The sequence below is a fragment of the Moschus berezovskii genome, chromosome X, assembly GCF_049115385.1.
Source record: "Moschus berezovskii isolate FMDL1 chromosome X, NW_MosBer_1.0, whole genome shotgun sequence".
NCBI classification, from domain to species: domain Eukaryota; kingdom Metazoa; phylum Chordata; class Mammalia; order Artiodactyla; family Moschidae; genus Moschus; species Moschus berezovskii.
In genome coordinates this window covers 7916979-7937838 of record NC_142488.1, presented here as the reverse complement: position 1 = coordinate 7937838, position 20860 = coordinate 7916979, and the positions used below count along the sequence as shown (strand labels likewise).

Genomic DNA, 20860 nt, shown 5'->3' with positions numbered 1-20860 from the left:
TGTGTGTGTCTGTGTACCCCCCTCCAAGAGGTATCTGGCAATGTCTGGAGACATTTCAGTTCAGTTCAGCTGCTCAGTCGTGTCCGACTCTTTCCAACCCCATGGACCACAGCACACCAGGCCTCCCTGTCCATCATCAACTCCCAGAGTTTACTCAAACTCATGTGCATTGAGTTGGTGATGCCATCCATTTCATCCTCTGTCATCCCCTTCTCCTCTTGCCTTCAATCTACCAGCATCGGGGTCTTTCCCAATGAGTCAGCTCTTCTCATCAGGCGGCCACAACACTGAAGTTTCAACTTCAATATCAGTCCTTCCAGTGAATACTCAGGACTGATCTCCTGTAGGATGTACATACATAAGATGTAATATTACTGAGCCACAGAAAAAAGAAACTAGGCCGTGGATGTCTGTCCTTTAGGATGGACTGGTTGGATCTCCTTGCCGTGCAAGAGACTCTCAAGCGTTTTCTCCAACACCACAGTTCAAAAGCATCCATTCTTCGGCACTCAGCTTTCTTCATGGTCCAACTCACACATCCATACTTGACCACTGGAAATTTCCACAGCTTTGACTAGGCAGACCTTCGTCGGCAAAGTGATGTCTTTGCCATTGAACATGCTGCCTAGGCTGGAGACATTCCAGGTTGCCACAACTGGGGCTGAGACCAAGGGTTTCTCTCCACCAGCACGCGCTGCCAGTTCACGGAACACACACACCTGCCATCTGTCCACACCTGGCTCACGCACACAGCCTGGACTCGGTCTGGCCCGGCCACGACCCAAGCCCACCTAGTTCCCCACCTGTTTCCAAGATCCCCTCACTGGTTTCGCATTCCCCAGCCTCACACCCATGAGTCCAACCCAGGAGCATCTTCAAGCCTCCTGCCACGTCTCTTCCAGTCTGCAAGCTCCCCGCTGAAGCCACGCTTTAGCCGCCAGAGGCAGTTCCTCCAGGCAGGCACCCTCCTGAGGTCTCATAAGGAAAGTGAGAAGATGAGATAGCCGGGCGTTAGAAGCTCGTGTGGCTGTGACGTCGACATCCGCCGTTATTCTATCTGGGATGCATTTGGCCTGGTGACCAGGAGAAGTGTGCATGCTCGCGCCAGAAGCTCTGGGACAATCCACCCTTCGCCGGTCGTACGCACCCCTGGGCCAGGCTTCCTCACGCCTCCAGCCCCTCATCTCTACGAAAAGGGTTGTTGCTATTGAGTCTCTAAGTTGTGCCTGACTCTTTGGTGATCCCACGGACTGCAGCCCACCAGGCTCCTCTGTCCATGAGATTTCCCAGGCAGGAACACTGGAGCGGGTCGCCATCTTCCTGACTCGGGGATTGAACCCACAGCTCCAGCATCAGCAGGCATTGATTCTTTACCAGTAAGCCCACCAGGGAAGCCCTGTCCAAAGAGGGACAGATGACTAAGTGACAGAAATCTAACTGACCTCAGGGGAACGAACAGAGATAACTTACTGCATGCACCACCAAGCCCTACAGGCCATGTGGCGTCGTGTGTCTGACTCTGCAACCTCACCGACTGTGGCCTGCCAGTCTTCTCTGCCCGTGGGAGTCTCCAGGCGAGGATCCTGGAGTGGCTTGCCATGCTTTCCTCCAGGGGATCTTCCCAACCCAGGGATCGAACCCGCGTCTGTTATGCCGTTTCCCATTGAGTGCCACCCGGGAAGCCCAGAACGCCACACAAGTCAGTGGAATAAAATCAGTTTCATCAATGTCGTCCATTCACTCTGGAATCAGCTCACAGCCTGCTCATCAAGGATACTTCTGACCCCAGACAAGAAATCTGCGAACCTCGTAGTTCCCTCTCCCTGTTAAAATGGAACAAAGCCCCTTACGTGGCGGTGGGGAAAAAACAGAGACCCAGGATGTAAAAACACACAGAACAGCTCCTGGCCCATCAAACCTATTAAATCAGAGGCTCTTATCGACAGCGAGATGCTGAGGCCCGAACTAATCCAGAAAGTCATCCCAAATCTTTCCTCCTCCTAACTGGAGAAACAGCCATGCTTCCTGCACCAACTCTTTTACACTTGCTTAGGGGGAGATGAGTGCGAACTCTTTTACTTCCATAACCTCGATTTCATTTCCTGCTTTTCAACTCCAGTGACTATGCATATTCCAGGCTCTGAAGCCCAGTATGTAGTGGAGTTTAGAGGCAAGTGCCCTGCCACGCTGATGGAGGCAGAAAAAGAATTTCCGCTTCAATGTACCTTTAAGCCCAAGATTTCATTTCTTAATGGGTTTCTCCCCGCACCGCACCCCCCCAGCCCAGTAAACGATTCAGGACCTTTGCTAATTGTGATACACAGACTGCTTTTAAAGAACTTTAATTTTCAGGCTTACAAGGCCCTAGAAAGTTTAACCAGGGTCTGCTCACCAGCTGCTTTTGACACTGCCCTCATCACCCTAAATTCAGACACACACTTTGCCCTGACAGACTTCATCAGGAAGCTTCCAGATTAAAATAAGATGCCGCCAGTGCATCAGAATTCAAAAGCCACCATAAGCCAACAGAACTTCCAAGAAGATACTGTGCTCTCTCATTCTCGAAAACACCTAAGAATTTCCCGAAGAGAAGGAGAAAAAGATTTGAGGTAGGCCCCAAACACAGACACACACACACACACACACACACACACAGTAGCAAAAGTAAAATAATTCACTGCGTGTGTGCTTAGTCAAGTCTGACTCTCTGCGAGCCCATAGACTGTAGCCCACCAGACTCCTCTTGTCCATGGGGATTCTCCAGGCAAGAATACCGGAGTGGGTTGCCATTTCCTCCTCCAGGGGATCTTCCCCACCCAGGGATCCAACCTTGCATGGCAGGCAGATTTCTTTACCCACTGAGCCGCCAAGGAAGCACTAACTGCGGAAAAAAATCAGGGCCAACAAAAGACAGTGTCACGAAAAATGAGATAAAGCTGAAAGGTCAGCACAGGCGCTCAAGTCGGCCATCAGACATGACTTTACATCAACTGGAAGATTCTCAGTTTCCTAGATATCTCTTCAAAGAAACAAATATGATCAGACAGATGCTTGATTCACAGTATGCAAAAGATGGAGAAGATACAAGGATCCAAAACACAGAGCCTTCTAGAGTTGGACACACATGCATAATTTCTCCCCTGGGTCCTAGCGGGGTGACTACAGACGACTCAAACCTCCTACGTGCAGTCCAGCAAATCACCCGGCCGCTTCTTAAAATAACCCTCGGTGTCAGATAACCGTCCGGCACCAAAGCACAGTTCAGTAAATTACGCTGAATATGGCAGCAGCCTGCAGACCGCCCCATAGCCTCATTCACTCCAGGGGTTCGTCTCACAAGTGCTCAAAGTCCCAACTGGGCTGCGGGTCTCTTGTGCGGGGCAGGGGTGGCGGGATGTCACAGAAACACATCACTGTTTATCGTAAACACATTTCAGAGCCAATAAATACACCACTTTGCCAGTATTGCTTCTAACGGTTGCCTAGCAACCCACGGTATGAGCAAGATCACACTGCAACTTCCACCGCTGTGAACACTTCCTTGCGATCCTAAGCAATGCCCCAATAACACGAACAGAGCGAACAGAACAATCTTTCTTAAGTGTCAAAAACCTTGCAAAACCACCTACACTAGAAAAAGAAAGCTACATTTTTATTACCTACTGTTCCAGGGGAAAAGTCCTAAAGGCAAGACTACCTCATGGCCATAAATTTCAGGAAGCCTTTCTGATTATTTCTGTTTGTATTTATCACAATATACGGGTCTGCAGGTATTTGCAGGATAGCAGCGCACGCACACACACACACATGGGAACCACACCAGGGAGGTGTGTGTGTGTGTGTGTCTGAACAAATTTCCTGGTTTCCTGAGAAACAATTATAAAACACTGGCACTCAAAGTTTTCCAGGGTGGTCCAGTGGTTAACAATCTGCCTTGCAGGGCAGGGGACACAGGTTCAATCCCCAATCGGGGAACTGGGATTCCCACACGCTGTGGCTCTACTAAGCCCCGAGGGCTACAACCAGCGATCCCACGTATCCCAACTAGAGAGTCCCTGTGCTACAATGAAAGATGGCATATGACGTGACAAAGATCACAAGTGATGAAAGTAAGACCCAAGGCAGCCAAATAAATAAGTGATTTAAAAAAAAAAAGACCTGCAAATTTGAGTTGAGAATTTGAGGAAAAACATCCGGAGCTATTTATGACCTTTATTTCAGGAGAGCAACAAATCCCTCTTGTCTTTTTGCTTGAGATGATCTGAGTTGACCCGTACTGCCTCAAGGTAATGATTAAAAAAGTGCTGGTTACCAGCTGAGCCGCCAGGGCAGCCCAAGAATCCCGGAGTGGGTAGTCTATCCCTTCTCCACGGGATCTTCCCGACCCAGGAAATGAACCGGGGTCTCCTGCATTGCAGGTGGATTCTTTACTACCTGAGCTACCGGGGAAGGCCTTTTCTCTCTCAGAACAGTCCCAATTTGGAGAGACAAATTATATGGCCACCTGAAATACCAGACACAAGACAACAACCAAAATGGACTAGGTTCCAGGACAACGAACTAAGGATGCCAGGGTCCCAGGAGTGGGTTTCTGCATAAAGAAGAGTTTGTCGTTCCGTCATTAAGTCCTGTCCAACTCCATGGACTGCAGCGTCCCAACTCAAAAAGACAGAGACACAGAAGATTCGCTCGGTTTCTTGCTTCAAGGAATGCACGGTCTTTCATCAAGTAGGTGATGAACATCCCCTAAACCCCTACTCGACAAGCGACGCTCTGGGCCTTATAAACGGGGGTGAGGACGTTCTTAGAGAGATGACGAGGAATGCTGGGGAGGATGTGGAGAGGCTGAAATGCTCACATGTCCTGGGACAGGAACACGAACCCACACAGCCACTCTGGAGAACACTCTGGAGCTTTCTTAGAAAGTTACACACACACAGAGGGGTCTCGCAGTTCCACCCTGAGGACTAAACCCAAGATAAACAAAAATGTATGTCTACACAAACCTGCACACGATGTTCGAAGCGGCTTACATGAAAGTGAAAGTCGCTCAGTCCCGTCCGACTCTGTGCAACCCCTGGGACTGTAGCCCGCCAGGCTCCTCTGTCCGTGGGATTTCGCAGGCAAGAATATTGGAGCGGGTTGCCATACCCTTCTCCAGGGGATCTTCCCAAACCAGGGATCAAACCCAGGTGTCCTGCATCGCCCATGTCTTTGATCATCTGAGCCACCAGTGAGAAATCCCATAGCAGTTTATTCGTAACAGCCAAAAAGTGGGAAAAGCCCACATGTCCAGCAACTGAGAAACGGGCAGACGCAATGTGGTATACTCACTCACAACAGAATAGCAGTCAACAATTTAAAAGCAGGAGTGAAACACTGATTCATGCTGCAACACGGATGAACTCTGTAAACATTATGCCCAAAGGCCAGACCCGAAAGACACACAGTGCACGATTCCACCTATTTGAAATGCCAAGAACAGGCAAATTCATAGAGACACATAACAGAGGAGTGGTTCCCAGAGGCTCATGGGGGGCAGAGTAGTACCAACCGGCAAAGGGATTCTTTTTAGGTGATAAGTGTTCTCAAAACTGTATGTGGGGACTCCCCTGGTGGTCCAGTGGTGAAGACTTCCAACACACTTCCAACGCAGGGGGCGCGGGTTCAAGGCCTGGTCTTGGAAGTAAGACCCCACATGCTGCGTGCTGCAGCCGAAATATAAAAATAAACTTAAAAACAGAAATGGGAGTATTTTAAAAAGTACACTGTAGCACTAAGTGCACAAGTCTGTGCGTGCGCCGTGTGTACATTCTCAGTTGTGTCTGACTCTTTGCAACGCCCATGGACTGTAGCCCGCTAGGCTCCTCTGTGTACAGCATTCTCCAGGCAAGGATACTGGAGTGGGTTGCTGTGCCCTTCTCCAGGGGATCTTCCCGACCCATGAACTGAACCCAGGTCTCCCACCTTGCAGGAAGATTCTTTACCGATTGAGCCGCCAGGGGCTCCTATTCCACACAACTCTGTAAATTTGCTAAAAATCGTTGAATTGAACCCTGACAATGGGTGAATGCTGATAGGTCAAGGATGTCTCAGAAACTTGCTTTGCTTTTTTTTTTTTTGCTTTTTAAAAAACACCTCTCTGACTCTTAAAGCAAAGATCATCTATGTATATGTGCACGAATGTTCAACAAACCATGGTTACGTTGTTATCACACAATGAAAAATCCAGAGACAAGTTCCAGCTTTTTTGAAAAAAAAGAAACTCATTTGCTCTGGTACAAAGGATTTAAATAAGTGCGCTGCCTCTAATGTGAAATGCATAATTGCACAATTTTAGTTGGGAAGAGGCCTATAGAGAGGCTTTCTGATTCAAATTACACCTGAACAATAAACGCTCTTGAGTCAAATCATATTTACACATAACATGACTTTCAGCCGGTCTGAGGTGAAAACTGAACACGTGAACTGTTTGTTGGCGTAGTCAAACAGAATCCAGAAGCGGAAACTCACCAGAAAAATCTGCTTATGAGGATGCCAGAATCCTAACACCTGAAGCCCCAGGTTAAGTGAATTTCAAATTCGATATAAGTGGATTAAGAAATTCAATTTTCTCTTGTGACACATGACAAAAGCTTCAGGAATGACAGGGAAATACATCTTTTATAATTGCCCAGCAGTGAATCGACCTGTTGCAGGGGCTTTTCACCGACGTCGTCAAGTTCGGCACCGCTGAAAAAAAAAGCTGTGTGGAGCTCACGCACTTTAGTGTTAGCTCATTGCTGGGAAAAGGGCCCTTCTATTTTGGACTGCATCCTCATTCCGTTCAGGCCAGCTCAGTCGCTCAGTCGTGTCCGACTCTTTGAGACCCCATGGACTGCAGCACGCCAGGCCTCCCTGTCCATCACCAACTCCCGGAGTTCACTCAAACTCATGTCCATTGAGTCGGTAATGCGATCCCACCATCTCATCCTCTGTCGTCCCCTTCTCCTCCTGCCCTCAATCTTTGCCAGCATCAGGGTCTCTTCCAAGGAGTCAGCTCTTCGCACCAGGTGGCCAGAGTACTGGAGTTTCAGCTTCAGCATCAGTCCTTCCAATGAACGTTCAGGATTGATTTCCTTTAGAATGAACTGGTTGGATCTCCTTGCAGTCCAAGGGGACTCTCAAGAGTCTTCTCCAAAACCCCAGTTCAAAAGCATCAATTCCTCGGCGCTCAGCTTTCTTGATAGTCCAAGTCCAACTCTCACATCCATACATGACCACTGGAAAAACCACAGCTTTGACTAGACAGACCTTTGTTGGCAAAGTAACGTCTCTGCTTTTTAATACGCTGTCTAGGTTGGTTGTAACTTTCCTTCCAAGGAGGAAGCATCCTCATTACACAATCGGATTTCTGTAGGACTGTCGTTTTGCCAGGTCGTGCCAAAGAACGCGGTCAAACCTGGCCCATCTTAGCAGCACTTGTCACACAACGGGCAGAATAAGGATTAGCAAGAAGGGACACAATCGAACACAGCCAGGCTGTACTGCTCGCTGCAAAGTCCTGGAGCGTGACCTCACACCCCTTGGTTAACTGAACACCGTCATCCCAGCATGTAAAATTCCTGACCGGAGCACCTGGACAGGTGTGTCCCCATCTTAAGTCTCCGACGGCCGCTTAACACACACTTAGCTCTCGTAAGCAACACGGACTGATCTGATTCATCTGGGGGTGAGGAGTCTACAGGGGTCACCGGGCTGTGCTCCGTCTACAGGCTCCAGGAGAAGGATACGGGGTCCTGATTTCATGTAGCTCCTGGAAACCACCTGTCTTTTTTGGCCCATGCGCCCCCCTTCACTCCCAACCTCTGCCTCCCGGGACACATGTCATCTCCGAGTCCGACCCCTCCTCTCCCTCAGACGCATCCCCCCACCAGGTCGGGAGTCTGGGCTCAAGCAGACGGCATCCCCTACTTTCAAGATCCCGGATCTCGTGGGCACCGTCCCTTCAGCCGTGTGATGGCACAGGGTCACATGCTGCACCATCAGACCTGGGATGTCTTCGGAGCGCCATCGCTCTGCCTAGAGTACTGAGAACTGACGTGGGCAAAACGTGAGAACAACCTGGAACCTATGAAACTTGACCCAAGAGTCAGGAGGCGGCGGCGGGAAGAGTGACCGGACATAGCAGAGTTCAGTCTTAACTACGAGGACCCGTGGCAGGAATCGCCTTCCTATGCCTTGAGGCAAATCCACGCATTTGTGGCTCTTTCTAGAGGCCCCTGGTCTGCATCCATCTCCCCGTCTCTACACAACTGTGCTCAAGGGAACAAGCAGGTTGGACGTGGTGTCTGTAAGTTTCATCCTTCAGGCTGGAGCGATACTGATCCCCGGAGCTGGTGGGGGAGCAAAACACAAGCACCTCCTCCTCCAGGGAGGCTGGACCTCAAAGGATGCCAACTTTCACTCACCTCTGCCTCTGAGCCTCTATAATCCTCACACCGATGACCATCCCTGCATCACGCATAATCAGACCGACAGTGGACCATTTCCACAAGACCGCAAAGCCACGCGGCATGTTTTGCAAATTCGCAGTCCCAGAGAGGCGACGGCGTCTGCCTTCCTCTGAGGCTAGGGGGTCAGCCCAGTCCTCACCCCACTGTCTTTTCCCCCTAAAACACCCAAACAGGAAGCATGGGACCTCAAAGGTCAGGAGAAATACAACCACGGCGCTCCCAGACCCAAACAGGAGGCCCAATCGAGGCCGCCCTGGGCAAGCTGAGCCCAGCTCTGGAGGCGGCCCTACTTGCTCGGGGCCCAACGAGTCGCATGGGTCCTTCTCAGGGCGACGGGCGACACTCACACTTTCATCCCAGCCCTGCCCCCTGCAATGGGGGCGGCTGGCACCCCGCCTGTCTCTCCAAACAGTTAAAAGTTCTCCAGCTGAGCCAAGGGCTTCTTCCCAGCCACTGAGCAGTAGCCACAGCGTGTGCTAGGAAATGCTGGCACCCTGAATCCATGTTCTTTTTCTTTCCTTAAAAAAAAAAAAAAAACATTATTTGGTTGCCCTGGGTCTCAGTTGCAGCTCTAAAAGGCTCTAGTTCCCTGACCAGGAATCGAACCTGGGGGCGTCTGCTTTAAGATCACAGAGTCTTGGCCACTGAAGCAGCAAGGGAAGTCCTAAATCCATACTTTTTTTTTTAATTCCTTTTTATAAAAAAAACACCAAAACCATTTTGTATTGGGGTACAGCCAAAAACAACAGCACAGAGAACTCTGCTCAGTGTTATGTGGCAGGCTGCACAGGAGAGGAGTTTGGGAGAGAACGGATATACATGTATACCTGACTGAGACTCTCTGCGTTCACCCAAACCCACGCTCTTAACCTCCACAGTCCAAGTTAAGCGTGGAGAAACATTCCACGTTCTCTCCACATACATGCTGGAACACAAGCATTTCGAAAGACTATTTCATGCGCCAGGAGCGTTCTTTCTCCGTATTTGTAGGGGGTTGTACGTTTGCATTCGACCCCCTCTGGCTAACCATCTTCGCTTCTGTAGCAGGAAGGTGTACAGGAGACCCATACAACATAACCCATTTAACGCGTGCAAAAGAAAACCGTGTTGAAAATCTGCCGCAGTAAACATTAAATCTGGCGCCAACTACACTTTCAACACATGAGATCAACCCTACTTTGGACTCCTGAGCAGAAGATGAGACGAGGTCTTCTGGTGTTCATTATTGCCACACACCTCGTCAACCAGAGCCAGGCACAGGAAGTTACAATCGCCTGGGGAGAATGCTGGGCATCCAAACCAGCTATCGGGGTCCTGTGTACGGGAACAGGGTCCTTTGTGTGTTTTATGTGCCCCCACGGATGCATGAGTGCGCACACCTGAGTAAGTGCACATGTGTGTCTATGCACGCACAAAACTTTAAAAGTTATAAAGTCATGCTTAAAAAGCCATGAACTGAGGCTCCGAAACACTCTGCAGTCCAGCCTCTCAAGATGAGCACGATTAACATTCGGGGTGCTTGCCAGGTGGCTCCGTGGTCAAGAATCCACCTGCCAATGCGGGAGACATAAGAGACTCAGGGAAGGTCAAAATGGCAACCCACTCCAGGATTCCTGCCTGGAGAATCCCATGCACAGAGGCACCTGGAGGGCTACAATCCATGGGGTCACACAGTGTTGGACACGATGGAGTGGACTGAGCGTGCACACACGTTCCTGAGAGACAACTCTGTGGACGGTTACCGCCTTTGCGGCCTGCAAACCCCCAAAACTACAAACTCAAGAGGGCCCAAGAGACTCACAAGCCATCAGCTGCTTCTCTCGGCTGACTTAACAGAGCTGCTCTGCTCAGAAACGTCCTGAGAATATTCCAGATCTCCTTTCACTGTCTGTAGCGCAAGAACTGTGTCTATGGTCTACAGTCAAGGGGAAAGTGACCTTTCCCCTCCAGACTCCACAGCTGAAGAGTAAAGACCTTAGTGATACCTGAAGCCCCTGCTGTCACCCAGCAGACATTTTTAGGGACATGGCCTCATATGCTCACGGCTTCCCAGACAGATCAGTGGTAAAGAATATACCTGCCAACACAGGAGACGTGGGTTCAGTCCCTGAGTCGGGAAGATCCCCTGGAGGAGGGAATGGCAACCCACGCCAGTGTTCTTGCCTGGAAAATCCCATGGACAGAGGAGCCTGGCGGGCTACAGTCCATGGAGTTGCAGAGTCTCATCCTCTATCATCCCCTTCTCCTCCTGCCTTCAATCTTTCCCAACATCAGGATTTTTTCCAACGAGCCAGCCGCTGGCATCACGTGGCCAAAGGATTGCAGCTTCAGCATCAGTCCTTCAGATAAATATTCAGGGTTGATTTCCTTTAGGAGGGTCTTAAAAACGCAATAAATTCTGCCTAACAACTGTGTTGAGCAACATTCAGTTAAAAAGACGAGGATGTAAGTTCTTAGAAAGAAAAGCTTTAGAAGTCATTTTGCCGTGAAAAAAAAAAAAGACTTATTTTACTGAGATGACTTTGAAGAGTTTAACACAAATCCAAATCGCCTTCTTTCATTGGTTTCACACCAAAGCCTGCAATCAAGGAGAGAACTCGGGAGACAGTCATATTAACCCAGATTCTGTCTTTCCCTCACCTGACCGAGATTTTTGTAGGTTACACAAATATTACCTTGAAACAACTGTTTTATCTTCCTCCAGCTGGCGGAGAGAGAATGAAATGGATTGCAGGGGAACAGAGTCTACATAAAGGCCAGTCCTTTCTCCTTTATCCAGAACACCCATACAAATTTGTATGCTTCCGTCTACCTCTTCTTCCGTCTACCCCCGTCCCTCACTAATGGCATGGAGTCTTGGGCACGGTCAGAGAGGAGCATTTCTGAGATCTCAGGCCCCCACGGCTCCTCTTGAAAACGACCATGATCGGAAGAGAAAGGGTTCTGGGCAATTTCTAAGACCTCTTCAGCTTCAAACGGAGGTGGGGAACGGGCCTTGTCTGCCCACCACCCTGCCCCGAATCCTCGGAGCACTGTTCAATCTGTCCCAACTACCCCTCCAGGCTTCCACCCCACGTTGGAAGCTGGAAAAAGTGCTGCTTTCAGGACACGAGTAGAGAGGGGTCAAACTCATCTTCTTCTTCTCCAAGGTTCCAGAGGGAAAGAATGGCTGCACAAAACTAGGTCCAGACCGTGGGGTGTACAAATCACGATGGACCACTCCCCTACACACACACACACACACAGACACACACACACACACTCCATGCTCAGAAACCACTGGTAGCTGAAAGCATCACAAAGTTTAGGGAACAACAGAATTCCTGTCCGCGAGGAGTGTCTGTCTGGTGCAGAAGGAACTGGACCAGTCCTCTGACTTCCAGTCATAAAGCATGAGAACGTGAGTGGCTTTTATAACAGACGGGTATGCACAATATCCAGCACCTGATTCTGTACATCTGGGGTCAGTGCATCTTTCTCGAAAGGGCCAGACAGGAAACAGCTGAAGCTTGGTGAGCCAAAGAGCAAAACTGAGAATGGGATGGAGAGATTATATATAACAAGAGAGAAAACAGATTTCTCCCCCAAATTATCAGTGACAAAATTCAAAATGTCACGGACACGGAATAACGGATCGCTGCAAAACTGGGAAAGGAGTATGTGAAGGCTGTATTATCGTCACCCTGCTTATTTAACTTATATGCCGAGTACATCATGAGTGAAACGCTGGGCTGGATGGACCACAAGCTGGAATCAAGATTGCCAGGAGAAATATCAACAACCTCTGATATGCAGATGATACCATTCTCATTGCAGAAAGAGAAGAGGAACTAAAGACCCTCTTGACGAAAGTAAAAGGGGAAAAGTGGAAAAGCTGGCTTAACACTCAACATTTAGAAAAAACTAAGATCGTGGCATCCGGTCCCATCACTTCATAGCAAATAGATGGGGAAACAGTGGAAACAGTGACAGATGTTATTTTCTTGGGCCCCCAAATCACTGCAGACGGTGACTGTAGCCATGAAATTAAAAGATGCTTGCTCCTTGGAAGAAAAGCCATGACCAACCTAGACAGTGTATTAAAAAGCAGAGACATCTCTCTGCTGACAAAGGTCCATATAGTCAAAGCTATGGTTTTTTCCAGTAGTCATGTATGGGATGTGGGAGCTGGACCATAAAGAAGGCTATTGATGCTTTCAAGTTGTGGGGCTGGAGAAAATTCTTGAGAACCCTTTGGAAAGCAGAGATCAAACCAGTCCATCCTAAAGCGAACCAACCCTGGATAGTCACTGAAAGGACTGATGCTGAAGCTGAAACTCCAATACTTTGGCCACCGGATGCGAAGAGCCGACTCATTGGAAAGGACCCTGATGCTGGGAAAGATTGAAGGTGGGAGGAGAAGGGGACGACAGAGGATGAGATGGTTGGATGGCATCACGGACTCAATGGACGTGAGTTTGAACAAACTCTGGGATTTGGTGATGCTGGACAGGGAGGCTTGGCGTGCTGCAGTCCATGGGGTCACAAAGAGTCGGACACGACTGAGCAACTGAACAATAATGACCACCAGTGATGAGTTAAGTCCTCTACCCTCCCTACTGGGCAAGAGAGGGTGAGGGGACACAGGGCCATCTTGAGATGCCCACCCTGGCTGTGTTACTCCTGGCTGTGCTGGTGTAAGAATGCCTTCCAGAAATACTCTCTTTTAGGACAAATTATCCAACATTCGATCGCAGCATGCAGTGCCAGACAGAATATCATGAACAACCTGTGGGGGAATCCCCTGGTGTTGCAGTGGTTAAAACTCGGTGCATTCCCTGACCAGGGTGCAATCCCTCGTTAGGGAACCAAGATCCCACACCCTGCCAGGTGAAGCCCAAGAAATGAATAAAATCTAAACAGCATGAGATCCAACCAGTTCATCCTAAAGGAAATCAGTCCTGAATACCCACTGGAAGGATTGATGCTGAAGCTGAAACTCCAAGAGACAAGATGGTTGGACGGAATCCCCAACGCGATGGACATGAGTTTGAGCAAGCTCTGGGTGGTGGACAGGGAAGCCTGGCGTGCTGCAGTCCATGGGGTCGCAAAGACTCAGACATGACTGAGCGACTGAACTGAACTGAAAACGCCGTGAAGACAGAGGAGAAACAGAGATGGAACGTATCTAAGCCGCAAGATACTAGCCCACAGAAAGTTCTTTCACAGAATATTTCTCACGTACCAAATCATTTGTCAAACTTTTACCATTTATCACATCAAATTATTAGAGACTTTTCCAAACTTCAAAAGCCAAGAAAAGTTACATGCCACTGGCTGGCTCGACCAGGGGCCCTGGTCTAGCCTAGAGACGGCACACGACTCTGGTTCACCCAATGAAATATGCAAGGGCACTCACCCAGGTGCATAAACACACGTCCACTGAATCTGAGGGTCCGACTCAAGAACAGAGACGTATCTGGAGTTCCTTTTCCTCTTGGTTACACTGGCGTGATGATATTCAGGCCATGGAGTTCCTGCCAGGGTGATGTTGATTCTGCAGAGAGTCCTTGATTCCTGCTACTCCCGAAAGCGGTTTCATTGACCTTCTTCAGGTCTGGCTTACGTTAGGCAGGAACTGATTCGGTTGTTTAAAACTAGGAACTCTGCTGGACACTCGCTTGATCTACAAAGGGATGCATGTCACTCGTATACCAACATGTCCAAAACATGTGTGCATGTGTTAATTGCTTCAGTCATGTTGGACTCTTTGCCCATGGACTGTAGCCCGCCAGGCTCCTCTGTCCATGGGATTCTCCAGGCAAGAATACTGGAGTGGGTCGCCATTTCCTCCTCCGGGTATCTTCCCGACCCAGGGATTGAACCCCCGTCTCCTGAAATGCAGGTGGATTCTTTACCCGCGGGAAACCGGGGTTCAATCCCTGGATGGGGAAGATCCCCTGGAGAAGGGAAAGGGGACCCACTCCATCCAGGACTCTGGCCTGGAGAATCCCATGGACTGTATAGTCCACGGGGTTGCAAAGAGTCGGACACGACTGAGTGACTTTCACTTTTACTTTCTTTACCCGCTGAGCCATCAGGGAAGCCCGTATGTATGCGTATGTGTGTGTATTTAATTGACAGGTTTGTTTTTCTTCAAAACCAAGCTATAAACAAAGTACACAGAACATACATGCTTATAACTGCTTGCAAAACACTGGGAAAGCGAGATTAAGAGGGAGAGACTGCTTTTGTCTCACACACACCCTCTCAGGACTCTGAAATTTAAAATTTTTAAATTCACTAAACAGCATTACTATAACCAGTCCATTCAAAACTAAAAGGAGGGCCTTTTGGCTTCCCGCGTGGCTCAGTGGTAAAGAATCTGCCTGCAATGCAGGAGACCCGGGTTCAATCCCTGGGTCGGGAAGATCCCCTGGGGGAGTAAATGGCAACCCACTCCAGTATTGTAGCCTGGGAAATCCCATGGACAGAGGAGCCTGGCGGGCTACAATCCATGGGGTCACAGAAGAGTCGGACATAACTGTGCACACAATGTACGGTCTCCCCAAATAGCATGACTATAATCCCTACATACAAAACAAAAAGGAGGCCCAAACCCAGAGAGTAAACTCTCACCCACGAGAATTGCTAAATCTCCTTTGCAATCTTTCTCCCCTCCCACCCCGTTCCTTCTAAAGGCAGCTCCCTCTGACAATATCCACCCTGAGGCTCATCACCGTCCCTGAGCCAAATTCATTCTGGCCATGCAGTGTTCCAAGAAGCAAGAGGGAAACCTCTTTTCTCTGAGAGAGGGACAGAACTGAATTGCCAAATCTAGCCTGAGGAGCTCAGGCCCACTCTACTGAGATTTCCACATTAGCCTCTGCACATTTAATAAATTAAAAATATTCAAGAAGGACTTGAGTTGCATCATAATGGCCTTACATAATGGCTTTACAATCATCCGCATCTACAAAACAGAATTCAGTTCAGTCAGTTCAGTTCAGTCGCTCAGTCGTGTCCGACTCTCCGCGACCCCATGAATCACAGCATGCCAGGCCGCCCTGTCTATCACCAACTCCCGGAGTTCACTCAGACTCATGTAAACAGAGTCGGTGATGCCATCCAGCCATCTCATGCTCTGTCGTCCCCTTCTCCTCCTGCCCCCAATCCTTCCCAGCATCAGAGTCTTTTCCAGTGAGTCAACTCGTCACATGAGGTGGCCAAAGTATTGAACTTTCAGCTTTAGCATCAGTCCTTCCAATGAACACCCAGGATTGATCTCCTTTAGAATGGACTGGTTGGATCTCCTTGCAGTCCAAGGGACTCTCAAGTCTTCTCCAGCACCACAGTTCAAAGGCATCAATTCTTCGGTGATCAGCTTTCTTCACAGTCCAACTCTCACATCCAGAATTAGCACAGCTAATTATAGTTCAATTCCAGCAAACACGTCCTTCCTTTTTTTTTTTTTTGGTTTGGCTTCGTTCCTATATTGCTTGATTCCCCAGGTCCTTCTTTATCCTGGCAAGTGACATTCTCTGTCCATTTGTTATTATGTTTATGCCTTATACAGAAAGGACATTCTGCCTTCATGTCCAAAGGGGAAGCAAAGTTGGAAAGTAGGAGAAAACCAATGCTGCATTCATACTTGATTAGATTGACAGAAAAAGCATTTTTTAACATCCTTGAGAAAAAACAATGAGAGAGGCATACACAAACTATATGTGAGACCCGACTAAAAGTAACAGTCCCTGGGACTTGTCTCTGAAACTGGAGGGTTCTCTAAACAACACGGCAAGCATTCGTGAATGCCGCAGCAGCCTCTCTCTTGCTTTCATCCTTCATAAAAATTATGGGGAAAAGAAATGCTGCCCAACCCACTGCATTTCAATGTGTCTGTAATTAACTGTCCTTTCTCAACTATTAACATGAAACTTCTATGCTTTTTTTTTTTCTTTTCTAAATCCGCAACATACGGGGAATTACTTGGGGCCTCACTTCCCTCAAAGGATTTAATTTAACCCTCATGAACTTTCTGAGGAGGAAAAAAAAAACAAAACACACAGCCAGAAGATTTCATCTTCAATGAAGGAGTCACACTGCCGGAAACGGGGCCTTTCCGGTTCAGAGATTCGCTCTGACTCCAGGGGTCCAATGACCTGGTCTCTCCCGTAAACAGAACAAGTTTCAACAGCCCTTAATTAGGGCACTGGGAAGTCCGGGCTGCCCGCCTGGCTCTGACCGCGTTCTCTGAAATGTGTTGATCAGGCTCCAGCAGGTCTGGGTGCCGTGGCTCAGGAGCTACCCAAGAGTCGTTTCTTTCGGACCTGTGCTCCGTGCCTGATTCTTTGTCCTGGTAATCCATCTAGTACACTCGACCCTCTGGAACCCAAACCCTGAGTTTTCAGTTCAGTTCAGGCACTCATTCTTTGTCCTAATAACCCATCTAGGACACTCAACCCTCTAGAACCCAAACCCTGAGTTTTCAGTTCAGTTCAGGCACTCATTCTTTGTCCTAATAACCCATCTAGGACACTCAACCCTCTAGAACCCAAACCCTCAGTTCAGTTCAGTCGTGTCCGATTCTTTGCGACCACACGGACCGCAGCACACCAGGCCTCCCTGTCCATCACCAACCCCCTGCCTGGCCCTTAAGTGAGCGCTCCGCACGTGTGAGCTCCTGACACTGGGATCACAACGATGCTGGTAACGGACCACGCGATCTCTGTCCACAGCTTCGCTTCTGGCTTCCTCCCTGAGCTACCAGGACCGCCCGTCCTACACACACAAACCCTGTTCCGCTGCCAGCGATGGAGGTCTTCTAGGATTCTGCCCAGAACCAAATCTATCCCCCCTGGGCACCCTTCAGGAGCCCACCGGGTCTGGCTAGCTCTGACTCTCTGCCTCCAGCCTGCGAGGATCACCTGCGATTGCTGGGACACGCCCTTCGGGTTGATTTCATATCAAGGGTTGGGAGGAGACGATTCCACCACGTGGCCTTTTGCCTGTTTGCCTGGGTACCCACGGCGTGTCAGGCTCTGTGCGAGGGGTGTGCTGGAGCCCTGGCCGTAACACGGAGGGCAGTGTCGTGGGAAAAGAGAGAGGGATATATCTACAGATGATCACAAGACAACACAGGAGTGCCGTAACAGGCTGCCCATGGCGTATTACAAAACACGGAGCAGAGAGCGCCATCTGGGTGGCAGAGAGAGAGGTAGACACGCCCCGTGGAGAAGGTGACACCAGAGCCCAGTTTTGCAGAATAAGCTAAAACACTTACGAGAAAGAAACAGGGGGTAGGGACCACAAGAGTGTCTAACAGAAACTAACCTTTCCCAAGTGTCCACACACCCGGACTGGCACCCGTGGCACCTCACTGAACGCACACAACCACCTTAGGAAATACACATCGCCAACTCCCTTGTCCTCATTCAAAAGCCAAGGCAGGAAGGGGTGGCCCTGACAGGGAGCCACAGCTATGCAACGGAGGAGCTTCCATCCACCCAGGCCCCAAGTCACCTTCCAGACAAGACCACGCCATTTCCAGGACACCCACGACCTCTGTGGGACCTCAATGCTGTGATGAAGGTCACAAGAAGGGCTCTGTGCATTGGAGTGAGTTCACATGTGTCCAGACATTCCTTTTCACCGATTCCCCGCCCCCAACCCAGCATCGATCCTTTCCCTCTTTGCGGCCACTCTAATAAAATCTTCCGAAAGGTAAGGAAAACGTGAAAGTCGCTCAGCTGTGTCCGACTTTTTGCAACCCCACGGACTATGCAGTCTGTGGAATTCTCCAGGCCAGAATCGTAGAGTGGGTAGCCTTTCCCTTTTCCAGGGGATCTTCCCAACCCAGGGATCAAACCCAGGTCTCCCACATTGCAGGCGGATTCTTCACCAGCTGAGCCACGAGGTAAGCCCAAGAAGACTGGAGTGGGTAGCCTATCCCTCCTCCAGGGGGTCTTCCCGACCCAGGAATCGAACCGGGGTCTCCTGCATTGAGGCGGATTCTTTACCAACCGAGCTATCGGGGAGATCAACGTTCTAATTCCCTCTTATCAGCGTCTCCCCTGCTTTTAACCCTAACCTGGCCCCTCCTCAGCCCTCCTATTTCAGCACCATGTGCCCTGCAGTTTCTGGACTACACACGCTCCATGCACCCACCTCCCTCCACCCTGCTGCAGACGGTCTGGCTGGTAGGGACAGAACAGCCCCAGGTCTGCTTCTCCCAGAGGCACTCAAGCATTCAACCTTACCCCGGCCACCTGTACCTCCCAAATGGTCATCCATAGACAATTCAACACGCTCCGGGGTCTGGACGCTTGACACCCCTCTCCAAACAACAAACAATAATAAAGAGCAAATGCCGCTGAAGAAACTGTCACAGCACAAGACAGAGACAGAAAGCTCCCATCCACCCTTTACGACAGGGACCCTTCCCCGGGGGTCTAAGCGGTTAGGCATGGCCTACCAATGCACAGGACACGGGTTCAATCCCAGGTCCGGGAAGATTCCACCCACCGCAGGGCAACTAAGCCTGTGCACCGGTTCTAGGGTCTGTGTTCCAAGAACAATAGAAGCTACTGCCCACGACAATGAAGAGCAGTCATCTCGAATGACTTCATCATCAGTGAACAGTCCCCGCCATCACCACTAGAGATAAAGCCGCCAACAGCCAGGAAGACCCAGCGCTGGCCAAAGAGACAGTTAAAAAAAATTTTTTTTTTTTAAATTATTTTCCAAAACCCATCTCTTCACGGCAAGAAAAGTCCCACAAACCAGACGGAAATGATCAAAACTAGGACAGCAGCGTGACTGTCACAAAAGCTCATGGACCCCACGGACGGTCACGTGCCAGGCTCCCCTGTCCATGGAATTTTTCCCTGTCCAAGGATACTGGATGGATGGATGGATGGATCCATCTATGGGGTCACACAGAGTCGGACACGACTGAAGTGACTTAGCAGCAGCAAGGATACTGGAGTGAGTAGGTCACCATTCCCTTCTCCAGGGGGATCTTCCCGACCCCAAACCCAGGTCTCCCGCATTGCAGGACGATTCTTTACCACCTGAGCCACCAAGGAAGCGCAAAATTTAAAAATAAAAAAATTTTTTTTAATAATTATTTTCAAAATCCATCTCTTTACAAGAAAAATCCCATAAACCAGAGGGAAACCATCAAAACAGGAAAAGCAGCAAGACCGTCCCATAGATAGGACCCTTGAGGGAATAAGAAAAAAAAAAACAAACCAGAACACAAGTCAGACAAAGTAAAGCTAATCTCCAGTCTCCATAAATCGTTAGCGTTTCAACAATGAACTGAATCCCCACGTGGTTAATGCTTGGGCTCCTGAGTCAGAGTCTCAACCCCTCCACGGCCCTCGACGCTCCAGACCTGATCACAGACGCACTCCCACCATCTCAAACACTCCTAGCTTGGGGCTGCTTGTGATCACAAAGACGCACACCTCTTTCAAAGCCTTCAGTCTTCCAGGTTCCACCATGCCACCCACCACTCCTGTGAGCAGCCCCACACACACCCCGGTGCCTCTGTGATCTAAAGTATAAACTCACTTAATGTTCACAGCAGCATTATTCACAGTAGCCAAAAGGCAGAGACCAGCCACGCATCTATTGATGGATGAGTAGGTATAAAAAATGTGACATATACCCACGATGGAATACTGTTGCTGTCGTTCAGTCACTCACTTGTGTCTGACTCTCTGTGACCCCACGGACTGCAGCACACCAGGCCTCCCTGTCCATCACCAACTCCCGGAGCTTGCTCAAACCCATGTCCATCGAGTCGATGATGCCATCCAACCATCTCATCCTCTGTCTCCTCCTGCTTTCAATCTTTCCCAGCATCAGGCTCTTTTTCCAGCAAGTTGGGTCTTCCCATCAGGTGGCCAAAGTATTGGAGCTTCAGCATTAGTCCTTCCAATGAATATTCAGGACTGATCTCCTTTAGAATGGACTGGTTGGATCTCCTTGCAGTCCAAGGGACTCTCAAGAGTCGTCTCCAGCACCACAGCTGGAAAGCGTTCGAAAGGCAATGGAATGTGATTTCAGCCTCAAGAGGAAGTCTGACGCCTGCTCCAACATGAAAGGAGCCTCAAGTGAACGTCAGCTCATCACTAAAGGATACATACTGTCTGATTCCACTCATCGCAGAACAGTCAAACCCAGAGAGACAGAAAGTAGAACACAATTTTGGTGAGGGCAATTGCAAAGCTTCTGGAAACGAATGATGGTAAAGGCTGGGAATTGAACTGAAAGCCACAGAACTCGACCTTTTACAATGCTTAAAACGGTGATCTTTGCTCTCTCTGTTACCCAGAAAAAGGTATAAACGAAATTTACAAGTCAGCCCTTCTGTCTGG

At 49.4% G+C, this 20860-nt stretch overlaps 1 protein-coding gene across 8 annotated transcripts in view; it reads right to left on the bottom strand.

The window, feature by feature from the left end:
- The window catches only part of LOC129557897 (F-box-like/WD repeat-containing protein TBL1X), a 258767-nt gene that overhangs the window by 173340 nt on the left and 64567 nt on the right, over window positions 1–20860 (bottom strand). The gene's annotated exons all lie outside the window — the stretch shown is intronic.